General features: G+C 43.6%; 1 protein-coding gene and 1 long non-coding RNA gene across 3 annotated transcripts in view; one reads left to right on the top strand and one right to left on the bottom strand.

Moving 5' to 3' along the window:
- Positions 1–27211, top strand: part of LOC307199859 — a 531299-nt gene that overhangs the window by 256049 nt on the left and 248039 nt on the right. The window lies entirely within an intron of this gene.
- The window catches only part of HDAC9 (histone deacetylase 9), a 474032-nt gene that overhangs the window by 429307 nt on the left and 17514 nt on the right, over positions 1–27211 (bottom strand). Inside the window, exons 2-4 of one of the 2 annotated variants that reach the window (XM_079947890.1) lie at positions 26013–26106; positions 24209–24443; positions 10346–10477 (exon numbers count right to left, since the gene is read on the bottom strand). The gene's annotated coding sequence lies outside the window, so the exon portion shown is untranslated. The remainder of the gene's footprint in view (positions 1–10345; positions 10478–24208; positions 24444–26012; positions 26107–27211) is intronic. The other variant, XM_079947891.1, reaches the window with a different exon arrangement.

The following is a 27211-nucleotide window of genomic DNA, read 5'->3' as shown; positions in this document are numbered from 1 at the left end:
AAGGGGCGGGCGAGGGGGGGGGGAGAGAGAAGGGGGGGGAGAGGAACCGGGCGGGCGCGGGAAGCGGAGAGGCCGCCTCAGCCAACACGCCCAGAGTTGGCGACGGGCTGGGGAGGAAGCCGCGCAAGGGGGCGAAGTGGGGCAGCGGGAAGGAAGGCCGTCGAAGCGGCCTCTTGTCAGGGAGAGGGCGAGCTCATTCCCCTCAGAGATAGAAACAAGGCAATTGTGAGGGGTTTTTTTGTGGGGGGTGAAGCGCCTTTCGAAGCCGCCGTGAGGTAACTTTGGGCGCTGGAGCGGGAGAGGGTGCTGCTTCTTCGCCCCAAGGAGGTCTTTCCCCTTCAGGCGCGGCGGCCTCTCCCTCCCTTGGGAGACAGGGAAGGAGGCTGCTGGCGGCGTGTGGGTACCTTCCAGGTTAGAGTTGTGCTGTGTCTTGTCGAGGGGGAACGGGGCTGCCTTTGGGAACCGCCTGGGCACGAAGCCGTTTCGCCAGGCTCCGGGTTGCTTCGTGGCAAAGTTAAAGCCCCAAAGCGGGGAGGGGGGGGGGCTGACCGGTTTTATTTTTTTGGGGGGGGGGGTAGCTGAGGGCCGCTTTCAACCGTGAGGAGTGACCGGGGAGGGGGGCGTTATATTCACGCGCACAGGGCAACTGCACCTGCAGAGAACATCGCCGAGCCCCCTCCCTGGCATCCTTAGCAAGGCGCAGGGCCGGCTGATTTCATCCTCTCGCTACGTAGCACTGTCTACTTAAAATAAAAAGCCTATTATTAATTGCTATCACTGACAACAAAAAAATTTTTTTGGGGGGGGGATATCTTTTTGTGGATCCAAAAAGGAGTTCGATACTTCTCCTGTAAACAGGAAGACTCGCGTTCGAATCTCTGCTCATTGAAGCACATTTTGACTCTTGTTTGGTCCCAGAATTGTAGGGGTAAACTACAGTTCCCAAGAAAATGTGCTTTGGATGATTTGTTGTGAGGGTGAAATGAGGTTGGGGGACAAAACTGGGTCCATTTCTGACCTCTCCTTGGAGGAAAGGCGGGATGGTCAATAAAAGGAATAAGGCACAGGCTGGGGAGATGCTTTGGCACCTCTCTTCTAACTTCCAGTGTTTGTTGTTTCATGTTACATCTATTTTATAATGTGAACAGGGAGGACACGTGAACAGTGGTCCCATCGAATCTGACTGGTTTGGCCCTCAACACTATCACCATACTGCAACCCTTGGGTTTTGAGGAAATTGGAGTCTCATCCACACTATACATTTAAAACAGTCTCATGCCACTTTAAACAGTTGTGGTTCGCCCAAAGAATCCTGGGAAATTTAGTTTGTTACGGGGCGCTAGCCACAGAGACCCTAATTCCCTTCACAAAGCTACAGTTCTCTGAATGTCCTGGGAATCGGGACGCGATGTTAAACCACTCTGCAAGTTGTAGCTGTGCAAGGGAAAGAGGGGTCTCCTGATTTTATTTTAATTGAGACTTTTTGCACCACATAGGTATATTTTCATAGATATATATTTTAATGAGTTTGAAGTATTGAAAGGTATAAAATATTACTGTACATAATAATACAAATAACCAGGAATAACCAGCAAATTCACAATTAATCACATGAACTCGAATTTCTGCTTTACTTTCAGAAAGCGTGTATTGAAAGAGAAGGCAAGAAAACGCTGTTACTAGTTTTTAGTGACGGCAGCTGGTGGGAGCATTCCATGAGTTAAGTTCCATTGTTGGGACAATCCCACCAATAGAAGGAAGGAGGTGACTTTTGCCAATTCCCCCCCCCCCCGCATCTCCCTCCATTCCAGAGAGTTGGGATCCCCTGGAACTGTGGGGAAGCTGCAGGGAGAGAGAATTGGAGAAAGTTGACTCCCCATTTCTACCAATTTTACAGTGATTAGATAGCAAAATCCTGTGTATATCTACGCAAGTGAGTACAAGACTGCAGCATAAAGTCTGTTAAATATCCGTATTGTGGTTAGTTTATTAGTTTGCATATGTATGCTATAAAACTAGAGATAATGTAGCTTGCTTCCATCTAAATGTTCATTCTGGATTACCACCTGTACTAGCAGGAGGTGTTTTCTGAAGAGTCCAAAACTCATTTGCATATGTTAATCCATTCAAATGTATGACAAGTGAAGAATTTCCCTTGTGCCCAGGCATGGCATCAAGGGATCACATCTTCCCATACTTATTTATACATCTTTGCTGTAGGACCTGTGCATGGAGCAAATTTTACTGCTCTGTCTGAATGGTTGGCCAGCTATCCATCTGCCCTCAAAAGGCTAACCACCTCACTCTTCTGTCTTTTCTTTCTCTCTGACATCTTTATCTTGGCAGCAGGACTGCTTCATCAATATATTAATTCACTGTAATACTGTATTCCATCCTCTGAAATGCACTTATGCACAGTAACATGTATCAAACTAAAATAAAACTCCCTTTGCTTGCATGACAATGTTACAACAATGAAAAACTTCAAGTCTGTAGCAAAATACATAACCGTAAGTTACACCCTTGGAACTAGCTCCCACTGTTTCTTTCCTATTACGTGCCAGAAAATATGAAACATCAGCTTTAAGTGTGTGACCTTCACTTTACTCTTCAACTAAAGCTGCAAATCCTACATACGCTACTGAAGAGTAAGACCTACTGAGCTCTGTGGAATTTACTTCTACTTAAACATCCGCAGGATCAACATGCATTTTTGCTTCTGTATTACTTTGATGTATTCTTTTCTTATATGCCATCATTTCAGCCAGAAGTAGAATATTAAATATCTTCAAGCAGACAATAGTCCACTCCATCTCTCTCTAAAGCTCTTTCAGAGCAATCACATTTCTTTGTTCTTGGGTTGCCCAGAGAATTCTTTTCTGGGCGTTCTCAACCTAGAAAACAGTTGGTTTTATGCTTTAATTTCTCCAAGAAAAAATGATAGTATGAAAATACTGTCTTCAGAAATTTGAATGAAAGATGACATTCAAGTACCTTTATTTGACAAACCACAGTTGCTTTCAAGACACAGACTACAGAACACAGGCAAGCTGTTAGGTTTTTTTGCTTTGCTTTGCTGAGCAACAAGTTCTTCATAAGGACCATTCTTATCTATATAAAGAAGTCCTGCTAAAATATAGGTGTGTGTTTGGAAAGTGGGGTAAAGGTAAAGGGACCCCTGACCGTTAGGTCCAGTCATGGACGACTCTGGGGTTGCAGTGCTCATCTTGCTTTACTGGCCGAGAGAGCCGGCGTTTGTCCGCAGACAGTTTTTCTGGGTCATGGGGCCAGCATAGAATCATAGAATCATAGAGTTGGAAGAGACCACAAGGGCCATCGAGTCCAACCCCCTGCCAAGCAGGAAACACCATCAGAGCACTCCTGACATATGGTTGTCAAGCCTCTGCTTAAAGACCTCCAAAGAAGGAGACTCCATCACACTCCTTGGCAGCAAATTCCACTGTCGAACAGCTCTTACTGTCAGGAAGTTCTTCCTAATGTTTAGGTGGAATCTTCTTTCTTGTTGTTTGGAACCATTGCTCTGTGTCCGCTTCTCTGGAGCAGCAGAAAACAACCTTTATCCCTCCTCTATGTGACATCCTTTTATATATTTGAACATGGCTGTCATATCACCCCTTAACCTCCTCTTCTCCAGGCTAAACATGCCCAGCTCCCTTAGCCGTTCCTCATAAGGCATCGTTTCCAGGCCTTTGACCATTTTGGTTGCCCTCCTCTGGACACGTTCCAGTTTGTCAGTGTCCTCCTTGAACTGTGGTGCCCAGAACTGGACACAGTACTCCAGGTGAGGTCTGACCAGAGCAGAATACAGTGGCACTATTACTTCCCTTGATCTAGATGCTATACTCCTATTGATGCAGCCCAGAATTGCATTGGCTTTTTTAGCTGCCGCGTCACACTGTTGGCTCATGTCAAGTCTGTGGTCAACCAAGACTCCTAGATCCTTTTCACATATACTGCTCTCAAGCCAGGTGTCCCCCATCTTGTATTTGTGCCTCTCATTTTTTTTTGCCCAAGTGCAATACTTTACATTTCTCCCTGTTAAAATTCATCTTGTTTGTCAAGGTCGTTTTGAAGTGTGATCCTGTCCTCTGGGGTGTTAGCCACCCCTCCCAGTTTGGTGTCATCTGCAAATTTGATCAGGATGCCCTTGAGTCCATCATCCAAGTTGTTGATAAAGATGTTGAATAAGACCAGGCCCAAGACAGAACCCTGTGGCATGACTAAGCCGCTTCTGGCAAACCAAAGCAGTGCACAGAAACACTGTTTACCTTCCCGCCGGAGTGGTACCTATTTATCTACTTGCACTTTGACATACTTTCGAACTGCTAGGTGGGCAGGAACAGGGACTGAGCAACAGGAGCTCACCCCATCACGGGGATTTGACTGCCAACCTTCTGATCGGCAAACCCTAGGCTCTGTGGTTTAACCCACAGCGCCACCCACGCCCCGGAAAGTGGAGAATTTCTTCAAATTATACAGGGGTAGAGCTGGAAGGGTTCCATCTGTGCCATGGTTGAAGCAGGCAGGATCCTCCACAGCCAATCCTGCAGTAGTTTACCCATGCCATTCCAAATGGTGGATTTTACACACAGGCCAGGGATGCCTGTGTTAGACATATTCTGATAGCTGACTTAATGTCCAAGGGCACTGTCTTGTTTTTGCTTCTGTGGCCCTTTTCAGGAACTTTGGTCCAATGCACCCAAATCTGTTCTTGCGCAAGCATCTGTAAAATTAATTATAGGCAGGTGACATTGCATGGGCAGATGTGGATTACACCCATACATTCATAAGGTTGCAATTCAGTGGTAGAGTATCTTCTTTGCATGTAGAAGGTCAAAAGTTAATTCACCTAGATCTAAAGCAGGGGTCAGCAAACTTGTTCAGTAGGGGACCGGTCCACTGTTCCTCAGACCTTGTGGGGGGGGCGGCGGACTATATATTTTTTTGGGGGGGGGGAGAACAAATTCCTATGCCCCACAAATAACCCAGAGATGCATTTTAAATAAAAGGACACATTCTACTCATGTAAAAACACACTGATTCCCGGACTGTCCGCAGGCCAGATTTAGAAGGCGACTGGGCTGGATCTGGCCCCCGGGCCTTAGTTTGACTACCCATGATCTAAAGGCAGGTCTGGGAAAGTCTCACCTGAATCTCTGGAGAGCCGCTGCAAGTCAATGAAGACAAAACTAGTTGTTGGTATTAATACCCTGTCCATCTGCTAGATGGACCAGTGGTGTGATTCCGTATAAGGCAGCATCCTATGTACCTGTGAGATAGGAAGTTGCCTTTTACTAAACCAAACTATTGATCCATCTATCCTGAATAGCAACAGCTGTCTGAACCTCCAGCAGATCATCTGCTAGTTGTCCATTAATTGGAGATGCTGAGGAGTGAACTTGAGGTCATCTGAATGCAATGCATGTGCTCTACCTGATGTAAAATGAGCAGTGAGCCAAGACAAGGTAGTGGTGTTTGAATGCAACCCCAACTCATTTTAGAACACCAATTCCTGCTTTTGGTGCAAATAATGGAATAAATATTGTTTTGTTTTATAAACTAACAGTCTGTGGTAGAAATAATCCTTCTGAAAGGCATCAACAACAGTGCTGGCATTTCATTATGGAAATGTAAATATTACAGCGAGGAGAAAAGATTGTAAACAATTAGCTCCTATGACCTTTTATGAAGGACACACTGAAATAGGAAAGCTTCGTAAAAGGTTAAGCAGCATGAATGTGACATGTTGGTTGAACTTGCCTTCTGAAGACTTCCAAGTTTTTTTCTGACCTGGACTGGAGTAGTCCTACAGGAAATGTTGAAGCAACAAAATACAATCATTTGTTTTTCTTCCTGTCACTTTTGTAACATTTTTTTAAAAACTGAGTAAGATATTAAAATATCCTGTTTCTTTATCAGTATCAAGGTTTGTGTTTAAGGTTGCAATCCAAAACACACTAGGGAGTAAGTCCCATTGGACACATGTATCAAAATATATATGAATAGCAATGGACAGTAAGGTGTAATCCTGTGCACGCTTATGGGTAAAACCAGTCTGGCTCTGTGCCTTCCTCAAGTGTCTGCCACCCTGGAATATATTAATATTAAACAATAATAATGCCTCTTTCTTTCCTGGATGGAGAATGAAGAGATGGGGCAGGCAGGTACGTAGGGTGGCCAGTTATGCATTGCCAAAAAAGAGAAGTTGCACGAAGAAAAAAGGACAAAAGATAATATCAATTTGCATAAAATTGACATATCATAATTTTTGTGCACAGGTGTACATTTAGAAATAACTACTGTAATTGAAGTAGAAATGCAATGCATCTCACCACAGTAGGGGAAGACATCAGGTGAACTGTGTGCCTGCTCAGTCAATTTTGAGGCTTCTGCTCTCCCTTTTGATGGTTCATTATCTTTAAACCAGGCTTGGACCAGCCAGCCCTCCAATTAGAGCACACCTTCAAAAAGAGGACTTGTTCTCTTGGCAGTACTGTGAGCAGCACCAAATTTTAGGTGGTGCGGGCTGTTCCCCGCCCCCCACCCCTGGGCATCAAGCTTAGAGGAATGCAAAATAATAATATAAAATAATAATAATACCTATATTTATATGCTTACCTACTCAAAGTTAGGCCTCTGGTCAGAGTTGCCGCAACTATGATGTGGTGCACTTGAGAGCATTTGCAGAATGGAAGGCAAGGGTGGGAAAGAGAGGCACCAAATTTTGTCCTTGCTCAGAGTGCCATATTACCAAAATCTGCCCCTGCTGTTAGGTAAGATAAATGGCCACCCTTGTGGGAGGAGGATGGATGCATAGCAAGCTAATTTACTGATTTTAAGCAAGACTAGTAACATTTACCTATTTCCCCTAAATAAACTTTCATTGCGGAAATTGAATTGAATATGAGCAAAGAAAGGAACTGTCATATTTGTTTTGTATTGACAACCTCACAGGTATTTATTATTTCCTGTTTTACACACACACACACAAGCACGGCAGCAAAATACAGCATGCATATGTTCTCTTGATATAAGTATACAGCTCTGTTTTCACACAAAGATACTGGAAAATCAGGTTACTCATCACACCGCAAAAGACTCTGCATATCTGTAGGTTTGCAAAATACGTGGCCAGGATTGTATGAGGTGCTCAGCACCCATGACAGTGAAATCAAATGAGAATTAAAAGGCTGCATCAGAATTTCAGGCTTTTGCAATGCCATTCTTTCAGCTTGTACAATTGCTTTCAAAGCTTCTGCTGCTCCTTCAGAGTTCTCTTGGCGGCATTAACTTCTAATTGTCAAAAATGGATCAGCCAAGAAAAACTCCTGTTAACCTGTAAACTGAGAGATAGAGAAAGTTATTTACACATATAACATGCACTGAATTCAGATGGCTGCACTGTATTCAATGACATAGTCTGTGGCAGCAATCCTGTTCACATTCTTACTTGAAAATAAGTTCCATTGCATAAGCATGCATAGGATCAAGCTGCATGCTTGACAAAGTCAAAACCTTAAAGGGGTTGGTGTCTTCTGATATTTAAGTGAGCAGCAGATATCAAACAGCTTGTAGGAACAGAAAACCCAGAAAACCTCTGCTACACTGCAGTGCCACCACTTGTGGATGACCCGAGGAGGTACTGCAGCTCCCTTTCCAGAAGGATCACGAAATAAGCAACTGACCTTATTATATACTCATCAGCCTGCCCTGAATCTCCTGTGCTGGCTCCTTGCCTCCTCTGATATCCAGAACAATTTTCTTGTCCTAACCTTAAAATTTCTCCATGCCTTGCCTCATATCCCAGTATTGTATCCCTGCCTACAATCATTTCTCCTTTTAACATCTGCTCTGAGATGTCTTCTGAGGACCTTATTGGCAGGAATGACAGACAAGACAGTCCAGTGGCAGCAGCAGAAGTGTCTGAGATCACAGGGGCAAAGCAGCTCTCTGACAACCCGCTTGAACCTTCCCTGAATCCAGCTACTGACCCTCCTGTTCACCGGCCCCCTCTACCAGCTCCAACCCTTCTTGAGGCACCAGTGCCACATTTCTCATCCCACAACTCTCATCTCCCTCAAGGCCCTGATCTCTGAATCCACTCCTTTGGGATCCTCCCACCTCCTCCATAACAGCTCCATGGGACTCATTACATCATTGCCATGCATAACCTGACATACTTCTGTTGCCTCCTCCATCAGCTATTTCCCTAAGCTATGAAGCCCCAAGTGTTGCAATCTCCACTGCCTAGCAAGATGCTCCAACTTGTAGCCCTGTTGGCTCAGCACATGACCATGCATATAGAGCCAATGGGTCCTCAGTTCCAGCTTTGACAGCTCCCGGTAATTATCCTGATGAACAGCAAAGTAGGAAGTCTAAATTGCTGCAGTGCTGCCAGTATCTATTGTGCTGGGTGAGCAGTTACTTAAGACTTTTTTATTTCATTCCTCCCTGGGAGTAACAAGCGAGGTGGCCTTTATGGCTCACCCATAATAAATTATATCTTCCACCTGAGGCCATTTTTCCAATTCATTGAATGTTCCAGGTCACAGAGCTCCCATTCAGCTTTAATCAATAGGTAGCATCTTCTTCTACAATAAAATTAACACTGATACACAGATGCTGCATATGTTAGATGGGCTGAACGCCTCCCGTTTCTGTGAGATTTTCACGAGATGCATTGAATGCTGTAGATAACATGTAGGTCCTGTTAAACTGGATCAAAAACTGCCATTTGATTGCTGGTGTTATAGGCAGTAAAATTATCTCATTGCTTGTGCTAAAGCATGGTGCAAATGTTATGCTACACCCTGCAGGTTAAGAACATATCTTGATATTATTTTATACAGTTGTGTATTGCATCACTTGGCTGTAATGCAACTTCATCAACAACCAAACCTAGAAAAAGAAAAAGAAAGCTATTTCTGTGTTAGATAAAGCAGGAGGGAATACAGACTGGTGATTTTTGAACCTTGAAAACTTTAAACTCCTTCCATTCCACTCAAAAGCAATAGTAAAAATATATGAAAACATAAAGCTCTTTCAAGGTGACTATTTTCGCTGTTAGCTGTGAGCCCATTGCCTATTCTGGACTAAATGGGATGTGAAATGCAATTGGATTCTCAAGATTTTCAAGAACTATATCTCTCTTCTTCAGCCAATTCAGAAACCTGTGCTAAAAGCAGCTTTTTGTTTCCAGTGCTATGATCATATTTTCCTATTATATAAGTTTGTGGAGCAGATTCCTCCTCCTTTTCACCTTAGTGCAAACCTTGTCGCCATATGAGCTTTCAACTATATTTCTTCTCTGATCTATATACTTACAGACACCTCAACCATCTCTGCAGATGTCTAGGGTGTCTATCTGAAGAGGTTAGCCTAAGATCCTGGCACACAATTCACCCGGCATCTGAGATGACTGTGTATATACGAGAAACAGAAATGCCTGGGCAAAGGTGGGGGAGGGAAGCTAGGTTTACCCATTGTACCCATTCCCCCAAAAGCTGAAAAATTTCCTAACAAGGCAGCATCCAGAGGTTCTGCCTGTGAGTCATTTCACAGATGAAGCTCACAGAGTGACCTACTCAGTCCCAAGACTAGGATATCCAATCTTGTGCCTTCCAGACGTTATTGGATTCTAGCTCCCATCATCCACAGCCAGTGTGGCCAATGTTGAGGGATAATCCAGAATTGCAGTGCACTGGAAGGGGGACACCACGTTGCCTTCACAAAAGCGGTTTGCAGATGAGGTGAGCCCACTGCTGCTGCAAGCCAATTTGGCCTAGGAAGTTTGCACACACTAACAATTTGGGGCAATAGGAGAAGTAACTGCTGAGAACCTGCATGAAAAGTGGTCCTTTGCACATTGCAAAAATGAAAAAATGTTACCAATTTGCATACTCTCATTTATCTCTCTAGAGAAATGACACTGTCTAGATAAATAACACAGAGAAACAATTACTATCATCTAAATCAGGGGTCAGCAAACTTTTTCAGCAGGGGGCCGGTCCACTGTCCCTCAGACCTTGTGGGGGGCCGGACTATATTTTGAAGGGGGGGGGGAACATGTACGAATTCCTATGCCCCACAAATAACCCAGATATGCATTTTAAATAAAAGTACGCATTCTACTCATGTTAAAACACCAGGCAGGCCCCACAAATAACCCAGAGATGCATTTTAAATAAAAGGACACATTCTACTCATGTAAAAACACACTGATTCCTGGACAGCAGGCCGAATTTAGAAGGCGATTAGGCCGGATCCGGCCCCTGGGCCTTAGTTTGCCTAACTATGATCGAAATAGAAATACAGTGCATCTCACCATAGTGCAGAAGATGGTGACCAGTGTGCCCCTGGTCAGTCTGTTCTCCAGCCGCTTAACTGTTGGTGGACAAATTCTAGGTTCCTGCTTGCTTTATCTTTCAACTGGACTTGGACCAGACACCTGACAGCCCTACAAAGAAAGTAAAGTAAAGCATATGGTCATTTCTCCATGCAGGCCGCTTGCAGGAGGATTTGTGGGAGGGGAAGAGAGGGGGGGTGGCTGGCATGGTTAGAGCAAAGAGTGTGCATGCCTAGCATTGTTTGTTGGGGATGGAGGGTTAGGCTGTATGCCTGAGTCCCTTCTAATTCCTGGATCCCACAAGGATTCCATTGCTGAAAGAGCCAGGCAAGTTTCTTGGTGAGTTAATAGCCCTAAGTACAGGGTTGTTAATATAAGAAAGGAAGCTGCTCTGTGCCATTGTGAACTGGTTAAAACATAACCAAAAATGCTAACTGCTCCATTCAAAATTCAGGGACTTGACAGAATTGAACCAGAACTTCATAAATATTACTGAATATTTCATGATCTTTTATGCTCAGGGGAAGTGCATCCCTTTTGCTTGTTATATAATGTGTTCTGGGCCAGTCAATTAGAAAGTAACAAAAAAATGTGTGCACTGTGCCATGCAGTTCCAATTCATGTGTTTTACTTTCCCAAATGCCAAGTATTTTGAGCCTGATTGGGAAGACTCACATTTTAGAAACAGAGGCTCGGTGGTTCTCCCATAAGGGTAGACTTTCCACACTCAGCTTGGTTTCATTTCTCAGAAAATAAAAAGCAGCAAGGCAGTGATCTTGTGCTTCACTTATGCGAAAAACTGAGTCAACAGAGCTTTTAAGAAGTTTGGGCACTCTGTGAACCTCCTTGACATGCCTTGTTAACAGTGCAATCTAACTAAGTAACATGAAAAAATACCCCAAATCACCCTAATTCACCCCCTTGGGGCCAAAACACATCCCTAATGTATATCATCTCTTATCCTGTCCAGTCTCAAAACATTTTGAGTAAAGATTACTAAAACACATGCCAGTCACTTCCCTAGTTTTTGTGTGCTAAATGTCCTCTATACAGGTCAGTAACTTTATGTATATTCTATATTTAGCTATGTTCTTAGCTCAACAAACATCTGTGTAGTTATATCCCAGGGTCCTGTGTTTATGAGCTTTAGATATCCTTGATACCTCCTTGAAGATTGCTTTGTCCACCTGTTCCCTGCTGGTTAGAAAGCCTATGAGTCCCCCCCCTTCTCCTGATTTATTTGGTGTGTCCCCCCCCCTTCTCTTGATTTACACACACACATGCACGCACGCACGCACGCACGCACACACACGCACACACACACCCTTCTGTTCTTCTCAGGAGCACCAAGTGTATGTGTATTTAGATCGTACTATCTGAAGGCATTAATGGAGGTATTTCTAATTATTGTTGTTGCATACCCACACCTATGAACACTGCTCTTCTTTCGATAAGTACCCTTAGCATCTTACAAAAAAGGATTTAAATGCAATTATATGATTAGGTAAGGATGCGGAACCTGAGGACCTCACAATCAGGGATGGTGAACCTGAGGATCTCTAGATGTCATTAAGACTACAGCTCCCATCATCCCTGACCACTGGCCATGCTGGTTAGGGATAATAGGAATTGGAGTCCAACATCTGGAGGGTGACATGTTCCTCATCCCTGCTCTCAGCTGTATTGAACTTCAACTCCCATCAGCCCCAGGCAGGTTGGTAGGCAATTGTAGTCCAACAACATCTGGAGAAGTGTTGCATTACCATTCCTGCATTCAGGAAATAAATATACAATACTGTAAAAAAAAAAAAAAACAGCCGACCTTAAAAAAGCAGATAGTAAAATAATTAAAAACAGTAGCAGAGCTGGACATTAAATGCCTTTTAAAAATAAAAATGCTTTCTATTTCTGTCAGGAGAGTGCCAGACAAATCTCCACAGAAAAGGTGATGTGGTATACAGGAAGATCCAGGGAATGAAGCAAGACTTTCAGGGATGAATCAAGAAGGAGTATTTTGTTGGTCCTTATGCCTCCATAATAAGCCTTACACACACACACACACACAAACACACTGTGAACATTTTGTGCAGGGGGGGGACACACTCCCTGTTCATCTCTAAAGGCATTATCTGTTGAAGTTACGAATGGTTCATTAGTTGTTAATAATAATTATTAAAATGATGATGATGATAAGTATAGTTGGAAGTCTTAAAGCACCCCCAAAGAACTAGTCTATTATCCCAGCTTCAGATTCCTCACAACGCTTCTTCCCTTCTTTCATTATGATGTCAAACACATATATTTGCTTTCTTCTGATGTAACCACCCATATATAATTGGGTATTTTTTCAATATAACAAAGGGAGGGGGAATAACAAATCTAAATATTCAAAAGGAAAAGTGAAGAAAACGCCCTGAAGTTTTGAAATTCTCACACCTCTTGAGTGTACTGCAGATTGCATTTACCTCCATCTACACTTCAGTGATTGTCATGGGGGGGGGGGAGTTAAATGGAAATGTCAAGCTGAGAACGTGAGGCAGCGAATGTATGATTGAACTCGCAAAGAAAACACCCTCCATAATAAACAAGCGAAGATCTATAGGGAGGGAAATTTTCCCCTGCACTTGAAATTTAACAGTCAACTGTCAACATCCTACACATAACTGTCATGAAGAACCTCTAAATCTGTCCTTGTTTATGGCATGTGTTATGACAAGAGTTGAGAGTTTCTGAAAGAGCTATAATTGGCACCTAAACATCCAGCGTTTTGTCAACTGTGATCGTGTTTAGGGAAAGCTTTAATTTTGTTTCCTTCCTGAAAGAGTTGACAGAACTTTTATTTGCTCATTAGCATTTGCAACTCATTTTTTCACCTCCTTAGTAACATTTTGCCAGAGACATAGGGACCTTTCAGTGTAAGCCAGGAACACATAAGGGAAGCCAATATTAATTCAGTTGCAATAAGACCAGGATGTTTATGAATGTTTTGATTACTGCAGACACTTCTCATTATCAGGGTGGTAAGAAATGACCTCTGGATAGTGTCTAGTATTTTTGCTATGCTATCGTAGGAGAACATGTGAGAATCTAGGAAATAACCCAGAAAATAGTCTTCCCCGCTTCAATCCTGAATATGCACGAGGCATAGCAAGATGAACAGAGTAAATGAGCACTTAAATAAAGACAATTATTTTCAGTAGTGTGTTTTCTGCATGGTGCAGTGATCAGAATATCAGGCTAGGATTCGGGAATCCTAGGTTCAAACCCTTACTCAGGGATGTTGTGAGAATCAAATGAGGAGTGGGGAACTATGCACACTTCCCTGCATTTCTGGGACGAAAGCTGGGCTTATAAATAAAATATTAAATAACGACTCCCATTGACAACTTAGGCATAGTTCCACAGTTTCTGAGTTACTAATGAATTTGAGCACAACAGTGTCATTCAAATATACAGACTGACTGTTCCCTTAGGTCCCCCACTGTGATACTATGATGTCTTGTGACCCCCTAACACCTCCCCCATAAAATGTGGCCATTAAAAAAACCAAAAGCAATAAATAATAATAATTTTAAAATGTGTTTTTTATAGAAAAAATACTGAGTGCTCCAATGGATACCCCACTGATGCAAAAAGCGCCCCCCACCAGGTATCTATCTTATTTAAATTTTAATGGAATGTTTGAATTCCAGGAAAGCAATTCCTCAGTTTGGGATTAGGATATGGAGGGATGTCATTGTCATTCTCCCTCTTTTTCTTCCAACCTGCCATTTTTCTTAAGGCACTTGGCCCCGAAGCTCCGATCTTCCGCAGATAAAAGCCTAACAGCAGAGCTTCCCAATGTATGTCGAAAGATCTGAATTTCGGTTCTCGTCCTCGGCGTAATCAAATCTCAGCGATTTAAAGAAAGGCTGGATTTCTTACAATCACCCCATCTAGTTTAAATGAGGTGGAGGGGCTAGCAGGAGTTTCCTCTCTCTCTCTCTCTTGGACTTAGTGCCAAAGTGGGGGTGAGGGGGGCAAGGAGTATCTCATTCAGTAGTTCTAATTATAGTAGAATCATCTATCTGTGTCAGCATTACAGACTCCAAGAAACAAGTTACCCGGAGATGAAAAGCAGCAGATCAATAAAAGCTAGATGGGTTTTCAGGAGTCTCCTACTACGAGAGCACAAAAAGTAGCAAAGCAGCAATTGTCAACAGCTACAGTGCTCAGCTAAAATTTCCCCAGCCCACAATGATATACAGCACTACTAATAACAAATGCCTATAGGGATTCCCTTTTTCTTCCTCATCTTCTTTCCATCTACAATGCGTTGTCTGACCCCACCCAACCCCTTATCCCAAAGAGGCACACCAGCCTACCAAGGTGGGGCCGGCCTGCCCGCATTGTCCTGGCCAATCAGTTTATGGCTGAAAACGCTTTTGCAGCTCCTTCCTGGAGATAGGCAGCAACCAGACCATCCTGTTCAATTTGGGAAGACTGGGGGATAGGGGGGCATAAGTGCCCCCATGCCCCTCACATGCATAAGAATTAAAAACAACTGCATATGGCTAAAGAGAGAGGGCAGCAAACGGGAGATGCAGACAGGGGAAGATTTTTTACAGAGTTAGAAATGCTACCATGTGGCAGGTTGGGATTAAACGTGGGCCCAAAGACTGAAAAGGTTGAAGGCTGTTGATTGAATATGTACAGCAGTTCGCTGGGAAGAGAAATCCAAGTTGTTTTTTGAAAGCCTGGCTTGGGGTCAGTGGTGGAGCTTCATGATCTGGCACCAGGGGGCGGAATGCAGGTGGGGGTGGGGCTGGCGAGCATCCCAGGGTCATGCCGTGCCGTCCACAGGGGCGTGGCACACATCCTGGGGGCGTGGGACGTCACCTGTGGGGGTGGGGCGCCCAGCGCGGGCAGGGGGGCAGCCGTGATGGCACCCCACCAGGATCGCACTGCCAGGGGCAGTGCGCTCCCCCTGCACTCCTCTTCCTCTGCCAGTGCTTGCAGTTACGAGCTCCTGTTCTTCTCTTTCAGTTCGCTTAAGCAAGAATATTTGGGGCTAGAAGATAAAGCAGGGTGGATTGTCCACTTGGACACTCACCTCCTTTTAAACAATGCAGGTCTGCAATTCACATATTCTGCTTCTTGGAATCAGCAAGGATGCCAAACTGAACATTTCCACCCATTGGCCCTCCCTACTTTGCAGGGGCCGTCTCCCGTCAACAACTCAAATTTTCCATTTTGAGGCTGCTTGTCCCAATGCTATTAGCGATCATTGGCTAGAATGGCCATTCCTCAAAGTTCCGTTCCCTCTCCAGCATCTCTAGAAATTAAGTCTTTGAGGATGTGTACACACTATAACTTTAAAGCACATTCCCCCACCCCCAAAGAATTCTAGGGCTGTGATTTCTTAAGGGTTGCTAGGAATTGTAACTTTGTGAAGGGTAACGTTCAGTGCCCAGAATTCTTTGAGGAAAAGAATATGTTTCGAATGTGCTTTGAAGCTACAGGGTGTACACAGCCTGAGCGAGGCAATTGCGTTTCATCTCTAATGCACAAACAAGGAAATGCACATGCATGAATGTGAAGAACCCAACATGCCCCATGGAGCGCACAATCTGCCAGGCCACATGGCGGTGATGCTTACTGTGATCTGTAGAAAACAGATTGTTGCACAAATAGCCTGTCCTGTTTTTGAAATGCTGACCGCAGGGCAGTCTGTTCCCAAGAAAATAAAAACAGTTGACAGAGTAGAATCGGGCTGAGGGAAACATTTTTCCACCCAAAGGCTTGCATTCTTTTATGGGCAACTGGATTCCAGCGGCCATATTCCAGGGGGTGGGTGGATTCTGAGGCAAAAGTTGGGTGGGGCCAAATGGGATTCTATTTATTTATTTCCATTTATGAACTGCTTCCAGTAAGATATCTTGAAGAAACTTAACTATATATATTAAAAAAATCAACAATGAAAATAATAACAGGAATTGCTGATACAAAAACAATGTTGTATACAAAAACAGAACAGCAGGGGAAACGGCCTCTGCATTTCAAGCTGCCACCGACTACATCGTCTGAGGCTAAGAAGGAGGAAGCTGACAGGCTGTCATAAGTCAGAAGGCAGGCAGGTGGGGCAGGCTGCTGGCAGACTGGCAGGGCCCCATTCACCCAAATAGACTGACACCCACTGAGTGTTACTGCTTAGTTTGGAGTGCTGCTTCTTCTTTGTTCATATTCAGCCTTCTGTTTATGAGGGGTCTCTGACTCCATGCCCAAACCCACTCAAAATATATATCCCATACATTCAGATCTTGGGCTTAACACTCACCTAACCCTAAGCCTCAGCAGTCAGGTGGCCTACTTTACGGAGGGCAGTCCTCTGCTGAAAAGGCTACCAGTCCAAGTACAGTTTAAAGACAAAGGAGATCAGTGATCTTGAAGTTGATTCACTGATAGTTAGCCTCTGTGCAGAAGACTCAGCAAGCATATGGGTCACCTGGTCTAAGTCCCCCCCACTATGGTGAGATATGTCGCATTTCTTTGTAAATTAGGACAATGATTTCACAATTTTCATCTATAGCCTATGAATTAGCATATGCCAATTTTATGCAAACCTCCTCCGTCCTCTTTTTTGTGTGTGATCTGTTTCCACTTAGTGCGATGGGGCACTGGACTTCAGCAGACAGTCCAGGAACCACAACTGGGTTGCAGCCTTTTCTAATGTCGGTCATGACAGCAGCATTGCCAACATACACTGGTTTTCCTTTGGTATTCTGAATCACCTTCTAAATTCCTTGCCTTTTCTTAGCCCACTATAGTTGAGTTGTGTTTCAGAAATGTTTATCTTCTGTCTGACACAGATCCTCGAGTATTTCTCTTTATGCCTTGGTAACCTCAAGAATCCATGCAATAAGTTGTTTCCAATTTGGCAGTTCATTGCCAGAGTGGTACTTTGAAGTGGCACTGAATCTTTGAATTATTTCTTGGAAAATGAAACACATTTTACAATGGCCAAGTTGCCCTCTGTCTTTGAATAAGTGCACTACCCAATCTGTTGTTGACTTGTGATGCTATATCTAAAACTCTTTAAAAGGAACCAAGAACTACCAATATATCTGGTGATTACACTGTTCATTCTAAGTTTTAAATTCCAGGTTTTCACATTTTGCAAAGTTTATACCTCTAAAAAGGAGAGGGCTAAACCATGCCCCATGAGCTAGATGAGGCCTGCAAAACAATTTTTAGTGGCCCACTAGTCAGATGACAAATTTTACTGGGAGTGTTTTGTTGGTAAGGTAAAAGGTAAAGGACCCCTGGATGATTAAGTCCAGTCAAAGGTGACTATGGGGTTGCAGAATCATCTCGCTTTCAGGAAGAGGGAGCCAGCGTTTGTCCACATACAGCTTTCCAGGTCATGTGGCCAACATGACTAAACCGCTTCTGGTGCAATGGAACACTGTGACGGAAACCAGAGCGCACAGAACATTCATTTACCTTCCCGCCACAGTGGTACCTATTTATCTACTTGCCCTGGTGTGCTTTCGAACTGCTAGGTTGGCAGGTGCTAGGACAGAGCAACAGAAGCTCACCCCATCACAAGGATTCGAACCACCAACCTTCTGATCAGCAAGCCCAAGAGGCTCAGTAGTTTAGACCACAGCACTACTCATTGGTAACTTCTGTGGCACAACTTCAACAAAAGAAGAGCCTGGCTCAGGCCAGTGGCCCATCTAATCCAGCAGCCTGTTATCACAGTGGCCAACCAAATGCAAGCAGGATTTGAACGCAAGAGCACTTTCTCCTCCTGTGGTTTACAGCAACTAGTTTTCAGAAGCATTGTTGCTTCCAGCTGTGGAGGCAGAGCATAGCCCTCGTGGCCAGTAGCCATCCGTAGTCCTGTCCTCCATGGATTTGCCTAATCCTCTTCTAAAGTCATCTGCTGTGGTGATCATCACTGCCTCCTGTGGGGGCACCAAATGCATGTCTAAAAGTGTGTCCTGGGTCTGGAAACATTGAAGGCTTCTGCTACAGGACAAATGGAAGGTAGCGCTGACATGCTGAGATTCAAGGCTAGGAGCATAGGAATGTAATCCTCTAACCCTGGAACTCAGAGGTCTTATGCTTTATGGAAGAATTTCGCAATTATTTATTTACACACACTCCTTTGGGTCCCCCAATTTCTATCCATTAAAATTGGTAGCCTTGCTTTGCTCAACAAAATACTTCCTGGCAGGAACGTGAAACAATACAAAATTGCGTTCCACCTATTCTTTCTCATTCTGATTATGAAGGTACTCTTTTTCACCTTGGAAGATAGGGAATAATACCCAGGCTGAATGAAGGACAGTTAAGGCAGTGTATGGTTAGAAAAAAGTGTACGTGGGGAAAAGTGAAGGACTCTCATTTGTAAAGTCACCTCGGCAAGTGTGCTGCTGCTGCTGCTGCTCTGAATTTGGGCACTTTAGCAAGGTTTCATTTATCTCTCTCTGTATGTGTGGATCACGGTGCATGTGTTTTTTAATATTAAAAAAGCCCATTTATGAACACATAATTTAGGAGGGTAATTAGTCATGCAATGCAGCACTGCCCTTCAACAATTTATTTCTATCAGCATTATTAATCACAGCAGAGCAGATGTCTTAGGGACAAGCCAAGGTTAAAAACAAATGGTACAACATAATGAACTAGTGCACAAGACGATAACCTGCAGAGTTCCTCAAGTTGTAGGAGAATGCAGAAGGGGCTTGCGCCACATCTTCCTGCAAACTTGTTTCATAATCCCTCATTACCACGATCTGTTATCGGCAACATTCATTACCACCCATTAGTACTGTTATTTATTAGTACTGTTATTTTTTTACACTATCAAGAAAGACAAGGAAGTATGAAGACAAAGATGTCCCACGAGGCTTCTGTTTTAATGGACTTGGTTGAGAACTGATAATATGCAAGGCCCCGCCAGCACAGCCTATGGTCAGGGATGATGGAAGAAATCCATCAACATCTGAAAAGGCCAGAGGTTCTTTATCCCTGATCTTGGCTATACTGACTTTTTAGAGCAGCCCTTGTTTCTAGCCTTTTAAAAAATACTGTACCCAGCTGTCCACGGTTAGTATTCTACAGGTTCTTGCTTTGGTACAATTCTGCGCACACAAATGCACAATGTTCTCTCTCTCCTCATGCTAGTACAACCTTGCCGATAGTTCCAAGGTTGCAGGTCCAATCCCCGTATGAGACAGGTGAATATTCCTGCATTGCAGGGGGTTGAAGTAGATCTATGATTCTATGTAGTGAGTCTGTTGGTGTCACTGTAGGCAAGCATAACCAATCAGAATAAGGTCACTGCTTTCTAGACTGGTGGTGACACAGAGAACATTTGCTCTCCTCTAAGTATGCCCAAAAAGAAGAGAAAGAGTGAAGGGGTTTGCATTATTTTATGCATGTGGATTATTTGCACTCCTACTAACTGGAATTCCCAAGTTGGTTTACAACATGTTTAAAATACAATAAAACAGGCAAGAGTGATTTATGTGCATTTAACACAAATAGGCAAATATTTTCAGGGCCTATTCCAAACAAACAACCCAAGAACAACAACACCCGATCAAAATATATGGTCAGAATAGAAGACTGACTTTTTAAAGGCAGATAGAAGCAACATAGATAAAATGCCTGTGTTGTTGTTGTGCCTTTTAAAAACTGTTGAATGCCTAATTCTAAAAATACATTAATTTATGTTGCACACTGCCTTGAGATCCAAACTGGATAAAGGGTGGTATATAAATGTTTTAATAAATAAAAATAATAAAACCAGAGTGGGCACTACTCATCTCTCCTCAGATGGCAGAAACACCTGAAGGAGAAGCATCTGATCATGACCTTGCTATGCTTGCAGTCTCTGAACTGTCTTCAAAGCATTAGAGCACTCTAATCTGAAGGCTGCAAGTTTATGGAAAATAATTGCTAGACTGTCTCTGTCTAGAGCGATTGCAGGTGGCACACCAGCTTTAGCTGGGGATAGGCATTCTATGACAGAAGCTGCTTGTACCTCCCCTAGTTCTAGGAGTGTCCTAAAACTATGAATCTGTTCCTTTAAGACTGGGGTGGTTCACTTGGGCCCTCCTGATTTTGTTGGATGCTAATGTCCATGATGGGACGTGGGTGGTCCTGTGGGTTAAACCACTGAGCCTAGGACTTGCCGATCAGAAGGTTGGCGGTTCGAATCCCCGCGAGCTCCCATTGCTCAGTCCCTGCTCCTGCCAACCTAGCAGTTTGAAAGCACGTCAAAGTGCAAGTAGATAAATAGGTACCACTCTGGCGGGAAGGTAAATGGCGTTTCCGTCCACTACTCTGGTTCGTCAGAAGCGGCTTAGTCATGCTGGCCACATGACCCGGAAGCTGTATGACAGCTCCCTTGGCCAATAAAGCAAGTTGAGTGCCGCAACCCCAGAGTCGGTCACAACTGGACCTGATGGTCAGGGGTCCCTTTACCTTTAATGTCCATGATACTCTGGCCACCTCATGAGAAGAGAAGACTCCCTGGAAAAGACCCTGATGTTGGGAAAGATGGAGGGCACAAGAGAAGGGGACGACAGAGGACGAGATGGTTGGACAGTGTTCTCGAAGCTATGAACATGCGTTTGACCAAACTGCGGGAGGCAGTGGAAGACAGAAGTGCCTGGCGTGCTCTGGTCCATGGGGTCATGAAGAGTTGGACATTACTAAACGACTAAACAACAACAACAAATGTCCATGAACCCCATCCATCAAGGCTAATGGCCAAGAATGCTGGAAGCCGGAGTCCAGCAACATCTAGAGAGCCACAGGTTCCCTACCCTTGCATTATGGATGTAGTCCATAAAAAGCAGCAATTGAAATAATTAAAAACAGCAGCAGAGCTGGATCTTAAAAGCCTTTTTCAAGGAAAACGTTTTCAATTTCTGTCAGCAGGGAAGGAGCCAGGCAAATCTCCACATGAAAGGGAATGCAATTTACATTAATAATCAAGGTATGGGAGTCTAGTAACATTTGAAGGACTGTAGACTCTGCATCTCTACAAACCCATATAGAACAGGCCAGGTCTGCCAACCCATTTGTCAGGCAGACAAATCAGTGATCTGAGACACTGCTATAGAATGTTTACTTCTTTGCCGAAATCAAAGGTAATTTTTTTTTTAAAAAAAAGATCTAAAATGACTGTATTTTTCTTACCATGCTACTGCTGTTATATTTCTGCCTTTTCATTTTTTGCTTTGTTTATAAAAATGGTCTGAAAATGCATTTCCTTTTCCATATGAAACACACAAATATTAAAGAAATAAACAGAGCAGGATTGTTAGCTGTCGGAGGATTCTGCTGCTGCTCTTTGCTCCCTGCCGCCTCTGCCACCCTTGGCTCTGTATCCTGCCGTAAATGGGTTTCTCAGGACTGGGCTGCCTATGAGGCAGACTGAAGCAGCTGCCTCGGGTGGAGAAATCCCACAGGAGAACGAGAACTCTCACGAGATCTTGCAGAGCTTGCATGAGAGCTCGTGAGATCTCACTGGAAGCCACTACTGCTGTGCAACCCCAGTAAGTGAGGCTCTGGTAGACTCCAGACTTCACCCCAGACAGTAAAATGGGATGGGCTGTTCCTGAGGTGTCCTATTCAAGAGGGGCATGGATAAGGACGGCAATGCTTCCTCTTGGAAGCTCTCAGCTATCACAAGCACAATGCCTGCATTCCAAATAGAGAGGTCTGCCCTTCCTCACGTTTGACAACAAGGACTGGCCTGGCTTCTGCCCTCCCTCTGGGGTTGAGATTGGTCTGCCCTTCTCCTCCCCATCAAGCCGTGTACTTAGGTGAATGTTTGTGAGCAGATGTACGCCACTGACATACAGTCCCCGAGCAGCTCTCACCATTGGATATGGTTTTTGCAGGCTAAAAGGTTGCCCACCCTTGCTCTAGGAGAATAATTTATCCCCTTATACAAGACTTCTCTCCCCAGCCCAGACATTCACCAGAAGGAGACTGGCTTTTCACACCTGATGAATCTCACCTTCCCTTTGGCTCAGCTCTGAAAAGAAACCAAGTAACATTGCCTAGTAATTTAAAACTGAGTTTCCACAAGCTACGTGATCTCTGTCCTGATTAGGTTTCACCTCCGTGACTAAAGACTGGCCAGGTGGATATGAGAGAAGATGAGACAGTATTTAACTCTTCAAGCCTTTTTTGGCTAAGAGTAACTGGGAATAATTCTCCCTGCACAAATTTGTTTCATCTACTGAATCGAAGATGCCTTGCAGGCTGGAAAAAGGATTGCTGGAGCAAGGCAGATATGTACACTTACTATAATTACATGTAGTATGGTTTATTACAGGTCCATTGCATGTGCCTTAAACAACAACTGTGCTAAGTATTAGGTTTAACGTGGCAGCCCTTAGTGGCTTGGGACTATCTTAAGGAACACTTGGTCCCAATGCAGAGCTGGATGGGCTTCAAAATGGACCTACGTATGAAGCCTTTCTCTCAGTGCGTGAGCAAGAGGCCTTTTCAGTGGTGGCACTATGTCCTTCTAGCTAAGTTGCATCAGTTGCACTCTCTAAGCACTTTTTCATGGAAGTTGAAAATGTTTTGATAGACTTTTAATACTTGACATATGAAATTGGCTGTTGCCTCAGTTGCAGCTATGTTAAACAAATTACAGTCGTACCTTGGCTCCCAAATGCCTTGCAAGTTAAATGTTTTGGCTCCTGAACACTGCAAACCCGGAAGTGAGTGTTCCAGTTTGCGAATATTCTTTGGAACCCGAACGTCCGACGTGGCTTCTGATTGGCTGCAGAAGCTTCCTGCAGCCAATCGGAAGCCATGCCTTGGTTTCCAAATGTTTTGGAAATTCAATGGACTTCCAGAACGGATACCGTTTAACTTCCAAGGTACCACTGTACTCCCAGGTAAGCATGTTGCAGCCATAATGTATTTGACTAACTGCTTTTAAATTACTGTTTTTAATTGGATTTTATGTATGCCTATGTAGATTTTTTTATAAACCCTTCCAAGTGCAACTGCAGAAGACCAGGATATAAATAATAACATATTATTGCTGTAACTACCTACTACATTTTATCTAACACTGCTCCATGGATAATCAAGACTGTAATTTACTATCAGATTCCACTCAAGTCATTTTCACCCCGAAGCAATACGTTCCTAAAAGTGTGCATGGAACACTGTGTGTAGGTGTTGCTTTTTATGGGCAATACCCAATCGGTTGTGGATTTGTTTTGACAATTGTGCATCCATTGCTGCAGTCTTGATAATGCTCCTGTGGGATACAGCTTAGATTGCTATAAGTCCTTGCAAAACCAGTTTAAGTTAGTCTACCTTCAGCAATATCACCACAATGGTTTCCAGTAATTACTGTGTGTACATAGCATGGGTGGCCTTCAATATTTAAAAAGCTGGTCCTCCTGGAATTCGAAGACACATATCCCTACCAGTTAAAAATGCATTGCAACATCTGTGCATGGAGTGGACTTTAAAGACTCAAGGAAACAAGGGAAAATGATACATGAATTAAAAAGCGTAACTATCACACTGTAGCAGATTATACAAAAAAATCATGTGAAAGATCCCAAAGGCTGTAAAATAATTCCATTTAAAGGACAGACAATAGTTCTTAGTTTGCTTTGTTTCTATAGCAAAGAGAACAAGTGGAACAAACTGTGTTTTGACATTGAGCAAGTTTAAACACAGTGAAAAGCCTTGTAGTAAGAAAACACTTGCAAAAGAAAATATTGAATTTTTAGTCTCCAGTTTCTTGCCTGAACTTTAAGACAACAAGATACCATGGTCAATTTTTTCAGGGTTACTGACCTAACTAAAATTATGCTAAGATAAAATCTAGAGTGGGTAGTTGTCATGAGCCTCATGAGAATGTCCTGGAGAGGCTGGTCAGATCAGGATGATGCTCGAGGAGTTGAACTTGGATGAACCCGGGGAGAGACTTAGTAGGTTGAGCCAGACCTCGCCTGGTCCTCAGGAGGTTTCAGAGTAGTATGGGAAGGAAGATGGGGGCACAGAATAAGATCCCAGAGAGGGACTCAGAAGGCTGTTGGGAGAAGAAGGTGGGTTAGGCATCAGCCATGATCAGTTGGCTCCACAAGAACTCTCCCAACCACCTTTCCCTAACAGCAAGTCTACACCTGCATAGGAGATGCTGAGGTACAAGTCTGGCTCTGAGCCTGTGTTGTCCCCTCCTCTGTCACCTAAGAACTGGAGATGCCACTCTGAGCAGATGGCTCAGGCCCAGCACACTGAAAGAAGTGCCTGTTTGCTTGCCCAGTCCAAATATGTTTCTCCCTTGCCTCACTAAAGCTGGGCTATGATGGGCTTCTAACCTTTGAAGAAGAAGAAGAGTTTGGATTTGATATCCCGCCTTTCACTCCCCTTCAGGAGTCTCAAAGCGGCTAACAATCTCCTTTCCCTTCCTCCCCCACAACAAACACTCTGTGAGGTGAGTGGGGCTGAGAGACTTCAAAGAAGTGTGACTGGCCCAAGGTCACCCAGCAGCTGCATGTGGAGGAGCGGAGACGCGAATCTGGTTCCCTAGATTACGAGACTACCGCTCTTAACCACTACACCACACTGGCTCTCTCAGAGTCTCAAAGTTGTTGCTCATTATCAGCTCTTGCAATTGAGCTGAATTGATTAAAGCTTAAACCACGGTAAAAAACAACAACCAGAACTGTGCACAAGGAACAAGGTGCTATGATTGTGGTCTCAGTGGGTTCTTGGACCAACTTACTGATATTATAGCAGGCATTTATTTGAGTCTGAATTAGCAATCTTTTGTCTCAAAGAATACATTGTGTGCTGCGTGTGGTTTCGGGAAAGAGCTGTATGAATGCCACATCCAAATCCATAGAAAGTTTCATAATACTCTGGAGTAAAGAGGAAACACTTGCTGAGTGACATGAGAATTATGAAATAAATGTAGCTTTTTATAGGCAACAGCCTTAGTGTCAAGTTCCAGTGTGTCACATCCACTTCCTGTTATGCTTACAAGCTTTGCCTCACTTTTTCCTTGAGATCTTTATCCTGTTTATACACCCTTTCTACGTTTGTTTTCAAAATTTTAAGCTTATTAAGCCATAATGGCTTATTCTGAATCAGAACAACATGACTAAGGGGCTACTGATAATAACAGTACTTGAGTGATAAGAATGTTGCATGCTCCCTTTTTTTCTCTAGATCAATGAAATGTTCTAGGTTCTACTACCCAGATTTGGCTTCTTTCAGATGAAAGCAAACTGAATATTGCTGGTATTATTTCATAATATTTTCTTCATATAATTATTTTATTTATTTAAGAGTTTTTTAGACGGACTTTCAGCTGAAGATGATTAGCAAAATGAGGCAGTCCAGAACATATAAAAATCAAAGATTGCAACAAAGCAGAAGATGAAAGCAGCACAAAAAACCCACAAAAACATTGATAAAAACAACAAAAAGGAAAACGACAGGAATAAAATTAATCATTAAAAGCTTAGGACATAAGAATGTATTCACTAAGTGCTTGAAAGGTAACAGCACTGATGCCAGCTGAATATTCCTGAGGATAACATTCCAAAACCAGGGCACCACCACTGCAAAGGCTATACTGCTGGTCATAACCTACCTTACGACCCAGAAGGTGGTACCTGGAACAGGGCATCTGATACAGGCTCATATGGGAGCAGATAGTCCTTCACTTGCTCCTAAGTCTTCTAAGCCTAAACGTCAAAGTGAGAACCTTCAAGTTAGAAGTCAGTAAAAATATTTACATCTTTAAATGCACACACTCACACGTACTAGGTTGTAACCAACTCAGAGTACACCCAGAGTATACTTTGAATTACTCGAACAAAATTTGTCCTATGCATTAATCCCAGTGCACCTACTCTGAGTAAGACTTATGCTGGATATAACCTATTGAGTTCATCAAGTCCCAGGCAAGTGTGGTTGTCAGGAGCCAGCCCAATCCACAATGTGTTAGGCTAGACTATTCTGATCCTAGCCATTGAATCCCACTAGATATTCCTGAGCAACTTTCACTGTAATATCAGTGGCACCAAATATTCACAGCTCCCGTTGAATACTGTGAGAAAGGGAGCAAGCCTTCCATTAGTGGAGATGTAATCCTTTGTTTTTGACATTCCAGCTGGTAGCAATGGAAAAAAGATTAAGATATTTGAAAAGCAAGGATTATGACCTCACATAGGGAATAAGCAGTAGCAACTAATGCTATGAGCCTCGCTCCGCTCATGAAGCAACAGAAAAGAAGAAAAGTTTGGTTTTTTGCAAAGTACTCTGTGAGGTATTTTCAACACTATAGGTACTAAGGTAAAGGTAAAAAGGTAAAGGACTCCTGGACGGTGAAGTCCATTCAAAAGTGACTATGGGGTTGCAGCGCTCATCTCGCTTTCAGACCGAGGGAGCCGGCGTTTGTCTACAGTTTTCTAGGTCATGTGGCCAGCATGAATAAACTGTTTCTGGCACAATGGAACACTGTGACGGAAACCAGAGCGCACGGAAACACCGTTTACCTTCCAACCACAGCAGTACCTATTTCATAGAATCATAGAATCATAGAGTTGGAAGAGACCATAAGGGCCATCGAGTCCACCCCCCTGCCAAGCAGGAAACACCATCAGAGCACTCCTGACATATGGTTGTCAAGCCTCTGCTTAAAGACCTCCAAAGAAGGAGACTCCACCACATTCCTTGGCAGCAAATTCCACTGTCGAACAGCTCTTACTGTCAGGAAGTTCTTCCTAATGTTTAGGTGGAATCTTCTTTCTTGTAGTTTGGATCCATTGCTCCGTGTCCGCTTCTCTG

The sequence above is a fragment of the Podarcis cretensis genome, assembly GCF_951804945.1.
Source record: "Podarcis cretensis genome assembly, chromosome: 12".
NCBI lineage: Eukaryota > Metazoa > Chordata > Lepidosauria > Squamata > Lacertidae > Podarcis > Podarcis cretensis.
Note: the sequence above shows the minus strand (reverse complement) of the source record. Positions and strands in the feature narration are given on the sequence as shown.